A 19817-nucleotide genomic window follows, 5' to 3' on the forward strand; every position below is an offset into this window, starting at 1 on the left:
TCGTTTTGAATTTTTGCTGTTTTTATTACATTTTTACAGATTTTATTAAGCTCTTTGTACTGTTTAAATGTTATCGCTGACCCATCAGATTTGTATTTTTTGAAGGCTATTTTTTTGTTGTTTATTGCTCTTTTAACATCATGTGTCAGCCATGTAGGATTTAGTTTTAATCGTTTATATTTGTTCCCCTTTGGTATATATTTAGATGTATAGTTATTTAGAGTTGATTTAAAGATGTCCCATTTACCTTCTGTATCAGTATTTGACAACACCTCCCCCCAGTCTATGTCCTGTAGTGCAGCCCTCAGCCCAGGGAAGTTTGCCTTTTTAAAGTTATATGTTTTTGCCTTCCCCGCCTGTCTTTGTTTTCTACATTTTAAGTCAAAAGTAACTATATTGTGGTCGCTATTACCAAGGTTTTCCCGCACAGTTACATTACCAAACAGCTCTGCATTGTTGGAAATGATCAGATCCAACAAGGCATCACTTCTTGTTGGGTCCTCCACAAACTGGCCCATAAAATTATCCTGCAATAAATTTAGGAATTGTCGCCCCTTTGTAGTTTTAGCCAACCCCGGACCCCAATCTATATCTGGATAGTTAAAATCTCCCATTATTACCACTGTACCTGCCCGGGCGGCCCTCTCTATTTGTTTATGAAGCCGAACTTCTATCTCCTCAGTGATATTAGGGGGTCTGTAGATTACCCCAAATATTATTTTTTCTGTATTTCCCTCCTTTTGTAATTCTACCCACAGTGATTTCACCTCCTCAAAATCATCACACACTATGGCATCGTTCACACTGACTTTCATACCACTTCTTACATACAGACAGACTCCACCACCTTTTATGTTCATTCTATCCTTGCGAAACAATGTAAACCCCTGCAGATTGACAGCCCAGTCATGCGAGGAGTCCAGCCATGTCTCAGTGACCCCAACTATATCAATATGTTCCTCCAGTATCAAGGCCTCAAGCTCCCCCATTTTATTTGCTAGGCTTCTGGCATTTGTGAACATACACTTTACATTTCCATCCTTTATGTTATTGGGGTTAATGGGATTCAAGGGTGTAAGTTTTATTTTCCTATGAAGCCTATTCCTATTAACTATTCTAACCCCTCCCTCCGCTCCACCCCCAGGTACATTTATAATCCCCACCTCTCTATCTACACTATCTTCCCCCTCTTTGCTGTAGGTTCCCTCCCCCCAAGTCCCTAGTTTAAACACTCCTCCACCCTTCTAGCCATCTTCTCCCCAAGCAAAGCTGCACCCTCCCCATTGAGGTGTAGCCCGTCCCTACGGTAAAGCCGGTAACCGACAGCGAAGTCAGCCCAGTTCTCCATGAACCCAAACCCTTCCTTCCTACACCAGCTTCTGAGCCACTTGATTACCTCCCTGATCTCCCGCTGCCTCTCTAGTGTGGCTCGTGGTACTGGTAGTATTTCAGAAAATACTACCTTGGAGGTCCTTGCCTTAAGCTTGCGGCCTAAGTCCCTGAAATAATTTTTAAGGACACTCCACCTACCTCTTACTTTGTCATTGGTGCCAATATGTACCATGACTGCTGGGTCCTCTCCAGCCCCGCCCAGCAACCTGTCAACCCGATCCGCGATGTGCCGAACTCGTGCGCCAGGCAGACAACACACTGTTCGGCGATCCCGGTCTTTATGACAGATTGCCCTGTCTGTCCCCCTAATAATTGAGTCCCCCACCACTAGTACTAGTATAGTGAAGTCCCGCCCGGTGGCAACTTCCCAACGTGCCGGCAGCAAGCCGAATCCATACCATTGCTATGAAAAATTACACTTACCCTGTAGTCCACCTCAGATCCGACTGAGCCGCTATTGCGTGGCACGTGTCACGAGTGCCCGCATAGTAACAGAGGCTGCGGGCGGCGGGCAATGTGGAATATGCTTATAACATGTAGTTGCCCCGGCTCCCGGTCTCCGCAGCGCCACATACTCACCGCCCGTAGTTGTAAGTCGCCGGACTGGGAGCCCCGACAGGCATACTCACCACCCGCACTAACGCTACATCCTACTTCTGGTCAGCTGACTTGCTGACATCACGTGACGAACCAGCGGCGTCAAGCTCAGGTACTGCCGCGGGTTCTTATAGTGATCCCGCCCCTCCCACAAATACAGGCTAATAAATCAGCCTTAAAACGTGTGGCACAGCACAGGGGGCATTATGTGAGGGGCACAACTCAGGGGACATTATATGTGAAGGGTACAGGACAGGGGGCCCCCTGTCATGTGCTCTTCACATATAATGCCCCCTGTGCTTTGCCCTGCAGACCCTCATTAAATATTCCCTTTTCTCTGACACCCCTTCTCCTAACAGTGGCATATATCATGTTTCCCTAATCCCCGGACCCTGAGCATACCCTTACTTACAGTATACAGGCCGCGGGGACAGGTCCTCCAGGCGCCGGCGCGATGATGTGACGTCATCGCGCCGGCCTTTAGTGGATCTCGTCCCCGCAGCTCACACGCTGTGTACTCGTATACTGTATAAAAGGTTAGTCAATGGTGGAGCGGGAGCTTACAGCTTCGGCTCCACCATGCTAGGGAGCGGGGGGGGGGGGGGGGGGCAGAAATCTCGGGGGGGGGGGGGCAATTGCCCTGTTGCCCCCCCCCCCTGGATCCGCCACTGTATACCATGCTGAGGATGTGACCTGTATATATCTACCATGCTGAGGATGTGACCTGTATATATCTACCATGCTGAGGATGTGATCTGTATATATCTACCATGCTGAGGATGTGATCTGTATATATATCATGCTGAGGATGTGTTCTGTATATATCTACCATGCTGAGGATGTGATCTGTATATATCTACCATGCTGAGGATGTGATCTGTATATATATATATATATATATATATACCATGCTGAGGATGTGACCTGTATATATCTACCATGCTGAGGATGTGATCTGTATATATCTACCATGCTGAGGATGTGATCTGCTGTATATATATCTACCATGCTGAGGATGTGATCTGTATATATATCTACCATGCTGAGGATGTGATCTGTGTATATATATACCATGCTGAGGATGTGATCTGTATATATATATCATGCTGAGGATGTGATCTTTATATATCTACCATGCTGAGGATGTGATCTGTATATATCTACCATGCTGAGGATGTGATCTGTATATATCTATCATGCTGAGGATGTGATCTGTATATATATATATATATACCATGCTGAGGATGTGACCTGTATATATCTACCATGCTGAGGATGTGATCTGTATATATCTACCATGCTGAGGATGTGATCTGTATATATCTACCATGCTGAGGATGTGATCTGTATATATCTACCATGCTGAGGATGTGATCTGTATATATATCTACCATGCTGAGGATGTGATCTGTATATATATCTACCATGCTGAGGATGTGATCTGTATATATATCATGCTGAGGATGTGATCTGTATATATCTACCATGCTGAGGATGTGATCTGTATATATCTACCATGCTATCTACCATGCTGAGGATGTGATCTGTATATATCTACCATGCTGAGGATGTGATCTGTATATATCTACCATGCTGAGCATGTGATCTGTATATATCTACCATGCTGAGGATGTGATCTGTGTATATATATACCATGCTGAGGATGTGATCTGTATATATATATCATGCTGAGGATGTGATCTGTATATATCTACCATGCTGAGGATGTGATCTGTATATATCTACCATGCTGAGGATGTGATCTGTATATATCTACCATGCTGAGGATGTGATCTGTATATATCTACCATGCTGAGGATGTGATCTGTATATATCTACCATGCTGAGGATGTGATCTGTATATATATATATATATATATATATATATATATATACCATGCTGAGGATGTGACCTGTATATATCTACCATGCTGAGGATGTGATCTGTATATATCTACCATGCTGAGGATGTGATCTGTATATATCTACCATGCTGAGGATGTGATCTGTATATATCTACCATGCTGAGGATGTGATCTGTATATATCTACCATGCTGAGGATGTGATCTGTATATATCTACCATGCTGAGGATGTGATCTGTATATATATACCATGCTGAGGATGTGTTCTGTATATATATACCATGCTGAGGATGTGATCTGTATATATATATATATATACCATGCTGAGGATGTGATCTGTATATATATACCATGCTGAGGATGTGACCTGTATATATCTACCATGCTGAGGATGTGACCTGTATATATCTACCATGCTGAGGATGTGATCTGTATATATATATATATATATATACCATGCTGAGGATGTGACCTGTATATATCTACCATGCTGAGGATGTGACCTGTATATATCTACCATGCTGAGGATGTGATCTGTATATATATACCATGCTGAGGAGGTGATCTGTATATATATATACCATGCTGAGGATGTGATCTGTATATATCTACCATGCTGAGGATGTGATCTGTATATATCTACCATGTTGAGGATGTGATCTGTATATATCTACCATGCTGAGGATGTGATCTGTAAATATATATATACCATGCTGAGGATGTGATCTGTATATATATATACCATGCTGAGGATGTGATCTGTATATATCTACCATGCTGAGGATGTGATCTGTATACAACCTTATATTGTGATGTACAGCAATGTATATGAAAAAAAAACATAAGCAGATGTACACTAAATTATCATATACCTTTGCATCCGTTCCTTCAGTGCCACAATAAGTACAGTATACTGTGCAGTACAAACATGTTGGGAAATGGGCCTTACCCAGGTGTAAACAGAGACTTGAGAAAGGAGAAGACCTCAGGAAACCTCGGTTTTGAGAGAAGATCCATGGAGAGAAGATCAGACATCTGAGTTTGGCAAAAAATATGGAGAAAAACTGTTCCAGGTTAAACCCCCCCAAAGGACGAGGGGGCACTCCCTCCGTCTGGAGAAGAAAAAGTTTAGTCTCAAGGGGCGACACGCCTTCTTTACCGTGAGGACTGTGAATTTATGGAACGGTCTACCTCAGGAACTGGTCACAGCAGGAACAATTAACAGCTTTAAAACAGGATTAGATACATTCCTGGAACAAAATAACATTAATGCTTATGAAGAAATATAAAATCCCATCCCTTCCCCAATATCACGCCACACCCCTACCCCTTAATTCCCTGGTCGAACTTGATGGACATATGTCTTTTTTCGACCGTACTAACTATGTATGTAACTATGTAACTATCAAGTTATGGACAGAGTGTAAAATAATGAAGAACTTATTAAAGCTAAGACTCAGGACCAAATATCAATACCATATTTATAAGCATTATAGGATGCACTCTGCAAGGGGGTGTTGTGCTCCTAGGGCATCGCCGAAAGGTGAGTGTACATTTACCACCCTGTAACCGATCTACTGCTCAATATAGGGATGTCGCCCCCTTTTGTGTTCCCTTTTTTTTTCAAAGACTTGGGCCCCTTTCTTACCACAATTTTCGATACAATAGGAACAAATCCTATTGTTTTCATTTCCTTTAAATATGTATAAAGTGTATACATTTGGCATATGTTTCTATACAAATCATCAAAGATATATTTTAGCACAAGGAACCGTCTGCTTTACATTACTGCGTATGCTTAAAAAGAATAAAACACCTGTTCTAGCAGAGGCTCACTCAGGTCCCCTGCCTCATCAATATTCATTGAACAACAACCTTGGGGATGTGCATCCCCTCATGGGGACAGAGGCAGATACCCTGATTGCACAACATATGAATTCGGTCCACAGAGGCGAGAGATTTGCCATAAAGTTTTGGGGACTTAGGAAAATGCTAATGGGTGAAAGGAAAGGCGATATAGATAAAATACTACTGAAAGAAGAAACAAGGTGGATATACCGCCTCAAAAGTATGAGCCCAAATGGGCTAAATGAGGACTTCACATATTCAGCATTCATGGAATAGGAATAGGGATTGATTGTTACAAATCACTAGGTGATGGTGGAAACACTGAGAATAGCAGTGAATGATATAGCCCAAATATACAACTAACATCAATTATTTATATACATCTTATAATGGTTTGATTTAAATTATTTCTAGACTTCTAAGAGGCCACACACAGAAAGTAGTAAAAGTGGATAGGACCTTAAGAACAATAAATTAGGAACAACCTACAATGAATGAGAACTTATCTAAAAGTACTTACCTGGAGTCAGCAGACTGGGAGTTGGTGCGACGGTGTCGTGGGGTGCGCGGACGTGCGCATTGGGTAGACGTGGTGGTCTGGCTGACGGTCTGACTGATCGTGTGCCGTGGAGGCTGTTGATGCATCTGGCTTGGAGTTGGTGGTTGCTCATTCTTCACACTATACTAAAATAAACAGCAATAATAAAAATGGCATTAAGCTCTTGATGATATACATAAAAACAAGCACAAAAATCATTAATATATACATCAGATAAGGATAAGGATAGCTATGCTATAATACATATATCAAAAGATAAAATGAACAATCTCCTTAGATACAACGGGACTAACAAAAATTCATATATATACACTGTTAACAATATATAGATGCATACTTCAGATAGTGACCAATTGTGTCACATTAAATATATTATGCAGTAATTTCTGGGAAAAGAATAATCAAAAATAGATATAGTGACTAACAAATGAGCTTAATAAGAAGTTATATGTGCATATATACAAAAAAAAGAAAGCAAATCATAGTTTAAATACCAAGACAGATATAATATTATTTCATAATGGAGACACCTAATGTGAAGTTATGATATAACTGCATTTATGGATCGTCAGACCCGAAGGAATAAGAAGTTAGAGAGTACTAACCACTGGGTTTAAGCAATAAACACAAACAGTGAATACATTCACATTAAGAATATTGATGATACTCAAGTTGATCAACGAAAGTCACTAGTCTAACAAGCAATATCAGTACTTACTCAGTCGGGAATAATACTAAGTCCCATAACATGCGCAGTACCGGTCATAGACATCAAGATAAACTAAGTCCAAAGACACGCGCAGTAAGGTACTGTCACGCTCACAAACGCTAAGTCCAAAGACATGCAATCCACACAAGCGCAGTCAGCCAGAATTAGAGGTTGATTTTTACAAGTCCGATAAGCAACAATTCCCATTGGTCCGATACTAAAGTCACATCCACCAATAAAAACCTAATACGTACATGACCAGAATGATGTTAGAAGATACACGAAGTGTGATTGGATAATAAGAACGCTGAACAATTAGCGCCATTAGCAGCAAGGGCATAAATACTGAGAGGAGCCATTACTCAGTGTACCTCATACTCTTGAAAAAGCTAGGTCCAACTAGCGAAACGTTGAGCCAGAGGAGGAGATTTTAGCTCAGTCCCCATGTCAATATGGATGGATCACGGTGCGCTGTGACACTATGTCTGTAGACGGTGTCAGAGCAGAGCGCTGCAAACAGAGCCCCGTGATCAGGTTCATCCATGCATAGAATGCGATAAAAATCATTACAAATAGGGACTGTAATTTTAGCACACACTGCCACTTAGTGGAAATTTTGAGCACAAAATTATTATTTGAAATTATTAAAAGTTAAGTTTTAGACCGCAGAGGGTCTCTATTCAGGGTTTCCCTGAGGGGATGCACATCCCCAAGGTTGTTGTTCAATATATAAGTGCCCATAGACCCTCTAGGGGGTATTTGTTAATTCATCAATATTCAATCCCCAGCCCGCCCCCTTTCGTGATGAGGAGCCAGGTGAGCAGGCTCCCCGCCTCCATTGCGCGTTGGAGTGCAATATGAATAACATCATGATAGGACAGAACTCTGCACATTAAAAGGACCCTTCATGTTAAAGATCTTCACCCACACTATAACCTAGTATATTGGGTTTAGTGCAGGTGAACAGCTGTCACATTCTCTTTAAAACACATACAACATTTTTGGCATACATTTATATTATAATAATTCTATATTTTAGAGTCAAACTTATATAAAAGTAGCCCACACAATTCCAAGAGGCCTTAGAGTATTTCCCCCTCAGTAAATGTGGCAGCTGTAATGTGTTTGTTCACTGTCTGTCAGCAAATTGCAGGAAAAGTGAAAGTTGGCAGTCAACATTGTCCTTTTATTTATATACGGAAAAAATGCAGCTGATATTTCACACTCAGCATTGTCCTCCTTACTGAATTCTTGGGTATTTCTTAGATTCTTTTCACACTACATTTTGAAACATAACATTTTTTAAATCACATTCTGATTGTATACAAATCTAAGGCAAACATTTGCATACATTTTACATTAGAAATAGATATTTTTTTTCACATGGTCAGGAATTTAATACCCTAGAAATCTGAGTTTCTGATTCTGCAGATTTTCTCCATACTATATAGAAGATATGTCTACAGTAAATAAGGATCATGTTAAAAGGGTACTCCGGTGAAAAACTTTTTTTTTTTTTTTTAAATCAACTGGTGCCAGAAAGTTAAAGGGGTATTCCAGGAAAAAACTTTTTTTTATATATCAACTGGTTACAGAAAGTTAAACAGATATGTAAATTACTTCTATTAAAAAATCTTAATTCTTTCAGTACTTATGAGCTTCTGAAGTTAAGGTTGTTCTTTTCTGTCTAAGTAATCTCTGATGACACGTGTCTCGGGAAACGCCCAGTTTAGAAGCAAATTCCCATAGCAAACCTCTTCTAAACTGGGCGGTTCCCGAGACACGTGTCATCAGAGATTACTTAGACAGAAAAGAACAACCTAAACTTCAGAAGCTCATAAGTACTGAAAGGATAAAGATTTTTTTAATAGAAGTAATTTACAAATCTGTTTAACTTTCTGGAGCCAGTTGATATATATAAAAAACGTTTTTTCCTGGATAACCCCTTTAAACAGATTTGTAAATTACCTCTATTAAAAAATCTTAATCCTTCCTGTACTTATTAGCTGCTGAATACTACAGCAGAAATTATTTTCTTTTTGAAACACAGAGCTCTCTGCTGACATCATGAGCACAGTGCTCTCTGCTGACATCTCTGTCCATTTTAGGATCTGTTCAGAACAGCATATGTTTGCTATGGGGATTTCCTTTTACTCTGGACAGTTCCTAAAATGGACAGAGATGTCAGCAGAGAGCACTGTGCTCGTGATGTCAGCAGAGAGCTCTGTGTTTCAAACGGAAAAGGATTTCCACTGTAGTATTCAGCAGCTAATAAGTACAGGAATAATTAAGATTTTTTAATAGAAGGAATTTACAAATCTGTTTAACTTTCTGGCACCATTTGATTTAAAAAAAAAAATTCACCGGAGTACCTCTTTAAAATGGGCTGTTTCTTACTTTTTTGTAAATGTCAGAAAATATGGATATGAAAATTGTTTCAAAAGTTTATTGGGATTATACTTTTAATAAGATATTCTGATTGTCAGATTTTGAATCACAAAAAAGGTTAAGCCATCAAATTACACAGGGTTAGCAGGTACAGATGAGGGTTACTCGGCAAGGATCCCTTTTTTCTAAAAATTCCGATTTGTGGCCGTAGCACTTCACCAAAGAATAACACTGTATATGTGGATAATACATGCTTTTATTCATCTATATAGGACAACGCGTTTCAAAGGGTCCTTCAGGTCCGACTTCATTCACATGATACCATGTTATTCTTTGGTGAAGCGCTACGGGATCCTTGCCAGGAGACAGTCATCTGCACCTGCTAACCCTGTATTCTGCACCGTTCTTTAACGGTACCGACGGCCAGCTGCTCCCAGACACCGCACCTTCACAAGAAAGTGTTTTAAACTGTTGTGCCTGCTAGCGCCACACAATAAGGTGAGCAGTTTCATCACTTCACTGTATGACACCCTTGTATATCTAAGATAACGGCACTATATAGCGCCATCTCTGACTCCTGGCTAGTATTACTAGTACCTTCATACATACATAAGTTCTATTTTAGTAGTTATAGTCATATTTTAGTACCTATACAGTTGTGTCCTTCATAACAGTCTCCACAATACTACTAGCCAAGTGTAAATCAGCATCTACAAACTGCTGGAAAAATATTTATTTATTTGACCGTCAGAACACCTACGTCAACATTCTAGACTGCATTGTCTGTTCTCAGTGGCCATAGTGTAGATATCTAATCTTGGATGAGATGTAGACTTTTCCATATCTCCACCTTTTGTATATGTTTGTCCATGTTTATTTTCATAAGTGATTTTTCATGACTAAATAAATCATATTTAGGTAACAGACAAGCATATCACAGACGTCTGATACTGTTTTCTGAAGACTATTGGTTTCCATAACTGCCAGGAAGGAATTCTTTCCATGAGGAAGAAATGTAGTTGGGTCAAAATGGAAATGCCAAGAACAGACAGGAACTGACAGGAACAACAGCTAAGTATATGGTTTTATTCATACATGGAACGCCTTTCTGGGCCGTGTTGGCTTTTATCTAATACTTACAAGCACATTCAGATTTAACTTTATATCCGGTTTTATTTTAATTTTTTTATTTTTTTTGTGGTTATCAGTTTCTAATATTTTATCTCAATTGCTGTGTATTAATATTCAGATTATTTTTGTATCCCCCCCCCATTGATCAATTTGCATTAATATTTATATATATATATATATATATATATATATATATATATATATATATATATACATACATCTATACCCCCTCAGTACTAAAGAACTAGTCCACCAACTGTTCATATATCTTAAGACTTAGTTTCTCGGACACGTTTTCATATAATGGACACAAATCCACTTTCCATTTCCTATATCTGGTTTTGCACCAGATGCTAATAGCATTACCACCATAGCCTTGTATGTCAATAGGCTAGGTAAGGAAGAAGAGTCTCTCTGGTACTCAGCACTTGAAGCATTTTCTAACAGTCACTTTCTAACCCTACTACCAAAGAAATAACATGACCATTCAGCAAAACTAACTTAGCATCACTATGTGGAAGTCAATAAAGATAGTGGGCAGTAAAATATTTGATCTCATGTCCTATTCATGCTGTCACGCCCCCTCCCATAGGCTTGCATTGAGGGGGCGGAGCGTGACGTCACATGGGGCGGAGCCATGACGTCACAATGCTCCAGCCCACGTGATCGCCAGCAATCAGACCGATTTTAACGGGGACTGATTTTAAAGGGGTGCTGCGTGCAAGATCACGGGGGTCCCCAGTGGCGGGACCCCCGTGATCAGGCATCTTATCCCCTATCCTTTGGATAGGGAATAAGATGTCCAAGCACCGGAGTACCCCTTTAAGGCAACCAGCAAGTCCTGCATACTGAGCCCATCCTCACTAAGCCATCACTATTGGGCCTCCTTCACACACAAGGGCTTCTTCACATCACTATTGGGGCTCCTTCACACACATTTCTCCCTGCATGTAAAATCCACCACGCACTTGATGCATTATTAGCCTCTTCCCAACCAATGACCTACAGTTACACCATAGGTTGAGTGCGCAGGCAACTGCTTCAGAAAAGCAGTAAAGCCGAAACATTGCATACTGGTAGTATTAAAACCACAGTGTCTTTGGTGTGCTGCCATTTTGCGTCTTATATTTGGTGCTCATATATTGTGCGGGCTCAGCAGTTGAGCCTATGGTGTCGGCTGCTGTCTGCATCCATAGTAAAAATTTATATTATTTTTTTCTGGTTTCACAATACACTATATGGTAAAAATTAAGGCTTTCAAAAAAGTAGTACAACTTGTCCCACCAAAAATAGATTTAAAAAAAGGGTTATTGGTCATAGAAGGTGATTTGAAAGAAATAAAATAAATTGCCATGTCTGAAGGGTTAATGACATTGTGTATTTTTTTTTTTTTTTTTTTTTTTTTAGTCCTATGAGGAATTCAGTGGAAAAATAAATAAATAAAACCAGTTGAAATATTGTCCAAGAAACATTTATCAGGAGTTGGGATGCTGTACTGGCTGATAGGGAAACATTTATGTTATTAGGTACAGACACAATAACTTTCATATTAATTGAGACAAAAGGTAATATCAAAACAAGTGTGAGCTTTATAAACTGTCTTTTATACACACAAATAATAAAGTAGTATCTGAAACAACTCTAGGTAGCAGGGTTGAAACTACATCACAGAACAGTTAGTCCTTAGGCTAAGTCTCCACTTGTTTTTTTTTTTTCAAAACGCAAAGAAAAAACGGCAATTCTGCCGCATGGCGTTTTTTTGGTCAAAAAACGCTGCGGTCAGATGTTAGCTGTAAATCAATTAGAAATCGCAAATTTCGAATTCCACTTGGCGTTTTTTCACTTTGGCGTTTTTTTAAATCCTTTTGGCGTTTTTGCACTTTTTCTGCGTTTTTTCCGCTCTTTGGCGTTTTGAAAAAAATGCTGTAGTTCCCTCAAACTGGCGTTTTTTGTCAAAATTGTGGCGTTTTGCTCCAATAGAAGTCTATGAGAGTGAGAAAACGCCAAGAAAAACCCTATGTGGATTTTAACTTTGGCGTTTTTGCAGGCGGTTTTTAATCTTTTTTGGACTTTAGCGATCCAAAAAAAGTGATGTAGATAGCTGTTTTTAATAAAATTTCGTAGGGTACCATTAAATTTTTTTCCCCAAAAATATACAGTAGTGAAGGAAAAAATTGTATCTAACGAAATGTATATTATTGAGAAAAAAAACTATTACTTTTTAAACAGGGATCAATTTATGTGTGCGGGGAAATAAAAATGTAGCCGACAATTATAAAAATGTATTGTGTGTGTGTGTGTGTGTGTGTGTGTTTTTCACTTTTTTGCTTTATGTTTTTAATTTTTTTATAGTTAGTACTACTCCCAGCATGGAACACACAGGGAGTAGTACTACCTGTACTAATAGACAGATCGCCCATTGCGATTCTCCTGTATAATATATAGATGTGGCGGCCGCTCTTCTATGATCCCCTGCCCCTATATTTACACTTATTCATATTCCCACAGAGCTGTGATTGGCCAGATGGTTCCAGCCAATCACAGCTCTCTGTGAGAAATAGGAACATGTGTATATAAACGGCTGTGCAGGGGACCATAGGAGAGCGGCCGCTGCATCTATACATTATACAGGGGGATAACAGCGGCTGTCAGAAGTGATACCCGCAGTGATCTTTCCATAATTGCAGCTACTACTACTCCCAACATGGAGCACACTCTGCCTCATGCTGGGAGCTGTAGTACCTGCATTAATAGACAGATCGCAGCGGGTGTCAGAAGTTACAATCGCTGTGATCTGTCTATTAATACAGGTACTACAGCTCCCAGCATGGAGCAGAGTGTGCTCCATGTTGGGAGTAGTAGTGCCTGCTTAAGGACACATCACAGTGGATGTCACTACTGACACCCTCTGTGATCGTCCTGTCTATAGCAGAGATGGAGCGACTGTATACATCGCTCGCATCCCTGCTCTGCACTATACTCCGGGCCGGCCACTCATTCATTCATCTTTTCCTCAGAGCTGTGATTGGCTGCAACCATCCGGCCAATCACAGCTCTGGGTGGGAAATATGAATTTCTGTTGACATCAGTGGCCGGAGTATAGTGCATGTATAGACCCACTCGCTTCTTTGCTATATTATGGACGATCGCGTCGGGTGTCAGGACTGACACCCGGGGCGATATGTCTATAGTACAGGTACTACCACTCCCAGCATGGAACAGTCTGTTCCATGCTGGGAGTAGTAGTACTACATAAAAAATGTAAAAAATGTATAAAAAAAAAGTGAAACACACACTTTATTATAAAATTATAAAAATTGGGTTATAAAATATATACATCGCGTTTAATAAACAAATTTCCACTGCTGCATCCTTTTTTTTTTTTTTTGGTACCCAAGAAATTTTGGGTACCAAAAAAAACCCACCAAGGTGCAATTTCCACACAAATGAAAAAAACGCCGGAAAAAACGCAAGAAAAAACGCAAGAAAAAACGCATGATGACGTCACTTGCACTGGTGATTTTTCAGGCGTTTTTTTAATCCCTAAAAACGCAGTGCAAAAAACCAAGTGGAGACTTAGCCTTACTCTTGGGATGCAAAATATGGGAGAAAACTGTTATATTATCTTTAAGTAATACAGCATACAAATATAATATAACTGGAATCATATAACTAGTATCACTACAGAGAATTACACTACAATGCATCATCATGAAAACTTTGTAATGTTGGATTATTACCCTTGGGGGTGGAACAATTTTGAGCTCTAGCCCAACTTATGAATTGGTTACAATAAAATATTGATATTCATTGTGGAATAGAATTTAGTCAGAATTAGGAAGTTTGAGAAAGTTGCAAGGGCAGCTGGTTACATATTTTGTATTAATTTGCAAAGTCAATTCTTAGTATGTAAATTATTCTCTTTATTCGAATGAGAAATGCATTAACAGGAAGGTTGTAAATGTGTTGCATGAGATAAAAGAAACAGGTCTGCTCTTTCTTTTTCCCAGAAACAGCACCACATTTACCCAGGGGCTCGTTCTCTCAAGCAAATAGGGCTAAGCTGTAATGCCAGGCACATCTCTTGAGGAAGAGTAGGGCTTTTTCTGGAAAAAAGAGACCATTTTCTCTAACATTCTAAAACGTATTTAACAGCGTAATACCCACCAGTAATTAAAGCAAACATTTCTAAAGTGCCATGCTTTTTAAAGTGCTGTAAAATACCAGGTGCATGGAAGAACATGCAGAAATTGGTCTTTCTGCATTCACTGCATACACAAAGCTATGAATGACCTATATGCAATGAAGGTAGCGTTAGTATTCATTTTTATAAAAAGTTCTAGATACTTTCTATAGCTTTTCAATAAATCCACTCACCACTTGCACCACTCTCTGAGCAGGGCTGAATGGTGCTAAGCAGGAAGGAACAGGAAAGCAGCTCATCTGAGCACTTTTGCTTGGTCATTGTAGAGACTGGTAAGAGTTACAGCACCAGGGCCAGATTAAGGGCATCATGGGCAAGCCTGGTGCTGAGGATTTTAGGTACACAAGTTGCTGGGACCCATCAACTGGGTTGCGGACATTTTGTGGGCCGCAAAGCAGCTCTATTTATTTACATTATGTGAGACACAACATGCTACACAGAGTGTGGCATAGGTAAGAAGCCAAGAACGGTAGGTAGCTGGGTAGGTCGCTAACTATCTAGGTAGGTTGTTTGATAGCTAGTTAAATAGCCAGATATGTGGATAGCCAGGTACATAGGTAGCTAGGTAGGTAGGTAGAGCTCAGATCCCCTGCACATAATGCCTAGGCCTGACTTCCCCACATGCTCAGCCCCAGCACTGACTTCTCCAGCTCCTGCAGATCAATGTTGGTGTCTGATGCCATCCTGCCCACATGGGAGTGGGTTGACTGTAGAGCAGGGTGTACTATGAAGGCTGTGGTTCTTCTCCCCATGCTGCCAGCCACTTCCTCATTGTGCTGCCTGGGTCAGAGAATGAAATGCTGTCCCAAACTCCACCATAAAATTAGCCATTATTTCATAGCATTAAGTTTATTAGCAAAACTCAGGGCCCCCGGACCACAAAAAGCTAGGGCCCTTCTGTGAGACTCCACCCCTGGCCCCACCTCTGCCCTGCCCCTATTCCATCAAAATCATTCCTCAAATAAATAAATAAATAATATATATATATATATATATATATATATATACATATATATATATATATATATATACGTTAACAGGTAAGATAATTTTCCATGAATAATATTTTTACCAGCATACAAGGGGTAATATTATCACCATACATACTGCCATTATACTGTTACTGACCAAATACATAGTATTGGGACCAATATTACCAATAATAACAGAACACATAGAACAAATTATACCACCACACAAATACTGGATAAAATCACTATACTGAGTAAAAAACACTATACCAGTATACAAATAATACAATGGCCAAAAAATACCGGTGCCTAAGGAACAAACTATACATCGCACAGGGACAGACTAATGCACTGTACTGTACATAGACTGGTATTACCCCATACAATGCCTATATAAAGGTAGATAACAGCTGTACACAGGATTTGCATAGCATATAGGTGATTGTATACAGGACCATAAAGAGGTAGATACCAGCTGTACACAGGATCTGTATACCATATAAGTGATTATATAGAGGAGCATAAAGAGGTAGATATCAGTTGTATGCAGATCTGTATACAATATAAGTGATTATATAGAGGAACATATAGAGGTATATATACCAGCTGTACACAGGCTTTGTATACCATATAAGTGATTAAAATTACATCTAGGGACTCACAAGTGATGTCTTCTCTGATCGCAGTCACTTTCTTTAGGCTAGAGTTACATATATCCAGCTCAGGTGAAACTGGGCAAAACTCACAACAACTGATGCCAGAAGTGCACTCATTGTTTGTGACTGCTGGAAAGGGGAACGCAGTAAGATGCGTTCCCCTGTCTGTGCCGGTACGGCGAGTCCAATCATCAGGCATCTAAACTGAGACACCGGATGATTGTGATCTGTCCCATTTCAAATAAATGAGATCAGTTTTTGCTTCATTTTCCCTCCCTTGCATTTTCTGCAGCGCCAGAGAGAAAAAAAACTAACGACGCACATATGTAAAGGAAGCCTTACTTTTCTTCTTCATATGGCTCAGACCGCCATGACAGCTTCTTTCTGCCAAAACTCATCTCTTCATCATCTGTAGGACAAGCATGTTAGACTCCACATTATACAGTGCCCTACCTGTACACAATCTTCCCATCTATAGGCTCATCTAACTGTAATAATGCCCCCACGTAAAGTAAAAGTGGGCTGGACAGTAGGTCCATCCTTAAGTAGGTATCTCCCCCACAGTAGGCAGGTAGTTCCACCATTAGGTAGATATGTCGCACAGTAGTTAGTTAGTTCCCTTATTAGGTAGTCCCCCCATAGGCAAGTATGTCCTCAGGTAGGTAGTCCCTTCCCAATAGGTAAATACATACTTAGGTATGTAAATATTATGGTAGATAGATAACCTAGTAAATAGGTTTTTAGCCAGGTATCTTCTTAGCTAGGTAGGTAGATAGACAGATAGATAGCCAGGTAGGTAGGTTCTTAGCTCCTTAGCTAAATAGGTAACCAGGTAAGTAGATAGATAGTCAGGCATGTGGGTTGTTAGCCAGGTATGTAGGTAGGTAGCTAGATAGTTTCTTAGATAGATAGATAGATAGATAGATAGCCATGTAGGTAGATAGCTCTGTAGACAGCTAGGTTGGTTGTAAGGTGGCCAGATAGGTAGACAGCCAAGTAGATATGTAGCTAGGTAAGTCCCCAGGTAGGTGGCTATCTAGGTAGGTTGTTAGGTACATAGGTAGATAGTTAGGTAACCAGCCAAGGAGGGGGCAAAAACCGAAACCTTAAATAGCCTGCCCCCTTAAAAAAATATGTAGTACTAGTTTTGGGTCAGCTGCAGTGTCAGGGTATGCTAGGAGTTGCAGATAGTTAATAACTACAACTCCCAGCATGCCCTCATACAGCCTGCAGCTGACCCAAACCAAAACTACAACTCCCAGCATGTTGCACTACATAGTAGTATAGGATAGGTTATAGTGCAGCATACTGGGAGTTGTAGTTTTGGGTCATCTGCAGACACAAAGGCTGTATAAGGGCATGCTGGGAGTTGCAGTTCGTCAATTACAACAACTCCCAGAATGCCCTGATACTGCCTATCCCGGAACATGCTCCATGTAAACCACACCTCTTATGTGTAACCACACCCCTCTCAAGCAACACCCCGAAATGGGGAGGGGGGGGGGGGGCAGATGTTCCTATTTTCAGGTAGGGTCCTAGAGCTTCAGCTTCATCAGCCCCTATGTTAATCTGTCCCTTTGGACCACCCTGATTAAAATTTCTGATATTTCATTAAAAAGTTTTTAAAAGTGATAAGCATCTATTAAGCTCAAAATAGGTGTTGCAACTTCAAACACCTCACTGTTTTACTCCACTAAGGTGGCCTCTCCATTGCTTATCAGGCAAAGCTCTAATGCTGCTTGTCTTCCAGCAGTGATTGATGAGCAGCTGCTGTGTATCTGTGGATATAGCAGCCTGTCCATTACTGTAAGGGTACATTCAGATGTTGATAACTCGCAGCAGGTTTCCCATTATGGTTTTGCTATCATTCACTTCAATGGGTGGAGGAAAAATTTGCAAAGGACCCATTAAAGTTAAAGGTAGCGGAACTCGTAGCAGTTTTCCCGGAGCGACAAAAATGCTGCAAGTTATCAATGTGTAAATGCACCCTAAGGCTGTATACATTTTGATACATTTTGCTTCTATTTTATGGCTGCAAACTTAGCCTGACAGTGTTAAAGTAGTCAGGCCCACAATTAGGTCAGCCATTATACAGATGCAAAAATGCATTTGTATTATGTCAGTGTGAACCTAGCCTAAGGTGGATCGGGGAAGGAAGGGGGAGGCAGGGGAGATCTCTCTTGTTGAATACACCAGACTCATAAACTACTGTATATGTCCAGTGTATTCTCTGACTGCACAGTGGGGGAATTTATCAAGAGTGGTAATGAGGAAAGATTTTCCTATAACGTTAATATGTGTGAGGGTAATGTGTAAAAGTGCCAAATGTAATATGGTGCTAGTACACTTTTTCTTTGAAATTACGATACAGTACACCACTTTGTAAGATTCCTCTTCTGTGACCTTTTTAAACAACTTTTTAACCCCTTACGACAAATTGTGCAACAAATTGCATGTGATAAATTCATGACCATTGCAAAAAGTTATCCAGTAATGTAAGCCCTGGAAGGGCTCCAGAAGACTCAACAGGTGTTCTGGTCACAGTTACAAGCTATGAGGAGAATCAACTTTAGGGACTGCACAACATAGTTACATAGTTAGTACGGTTGAAAAAAGACATATGTCCATCAAGTTCAACCAGGGAATTGAAGGGTAGGGGTGTGGCGCGATATTGGGGAAGGGATGTAGTTTTATATTTCTTCATAAGCATTAATGTTATTTTGTTCCAGGAATGTATCTAACCCTGTTTTAAAGCTGTTAATTTTTCCTGCTGTGACCAGTTCCTGAGGTAGACTGTTCCATAAGTTCACAGTTCTGATGGTAAAGAAGGCGTGTCGCCCCTTGAGACTAAACCTTTTCTTCTCCAGATGGAGGGAGTGCCCCCTTGTCCTTTGGGGGGTTTAACCTGGAACAGTTTTTCTCCATATTTTTTGTATGGGCCATTAATATACTTATATACATTTATCATATTCCCCTTTAAACGTCTCTTCTCAAGACTAAACAATTGTAACTCCTTTAATCGTTCCTCATAGCGAAGATGTTCCATGCCTCATATTAGTTTAGTCGTGCGTCTCTGCACCCTTTCCAGCTCCCCAGTGTCCCTTTTATGGACTGGTGCCCAAAACTGAACAGCATATTCCAGGTGAGGCCGTGCCAATGCCTTATAAAGGGGGAGTATTATGTCCCTGTCCCTCGAGTCCATGCCTTTTTTTTATACATGACAATATCCTGCCAGCCTTGGAAGCAGCAGCCTGACATTGGATGCTATTCTGTAGTCTATGATCTACATGTACACCCAGATCCTTCTCTACTAGTGACTCTGCCAGTTTAATTCCGCGTAAGACATACGACGCATGCATGTTATTAGTACCCAGATGCATAACTTTACATTTATCCACATTGAACCTCATTTGCCAAGTGTTTGGATTTCCCAAACACTTAGTCTATCCGAGTCACCTTGTAACCTATACACATCCTCTATAGACTGTACCGTGCTAC

The 19817-nt window shown here is 40.3% G+C and overlaps 1 protein-coding gene across 13 annotated transcripts in view; it reads right to left on the minus strand.

Annotated features, from left to right (window-relative positions):
- Positions 1–19817, minus strand: part of IRF7 (interferon regulatory factor 7) — a 207756-nt gene that overhangs the window by 72425 nt on the left and 115514 nt on the right. For 12 of the 13 annotated variants that reach the window (XM_056527142.1, XM_056527133.1, XM_056527139.1 and 9 more), the window contains 2 exons: positions 6222–6385; positions 4803–4888 (listed from right to left, as the gene is read on the minus strand). The gene's annotated coding sequence lies outside the window, so the exon portion shown is untranslated. The remainder of the gene's footprint in view (positions 1–4802; positions 4889–6221; positions 6386–19817) is intronic. The other variant, XM_056527128.1, reaches the window with a different exon arrangement.

This window comes from Hyla sarda, chromosome 6 (genome assembly GCF_029499605.1).
Source record: "Hyla sarda isolate aHylSar1 chromosome 6, aHylSar1.hap1, whole genome shotgun sequence".
NCBI lineage: Eukaryota > Metazoa > Chordata > Amphibia > Anura > Hylidae > Hyla > Hyla sarda.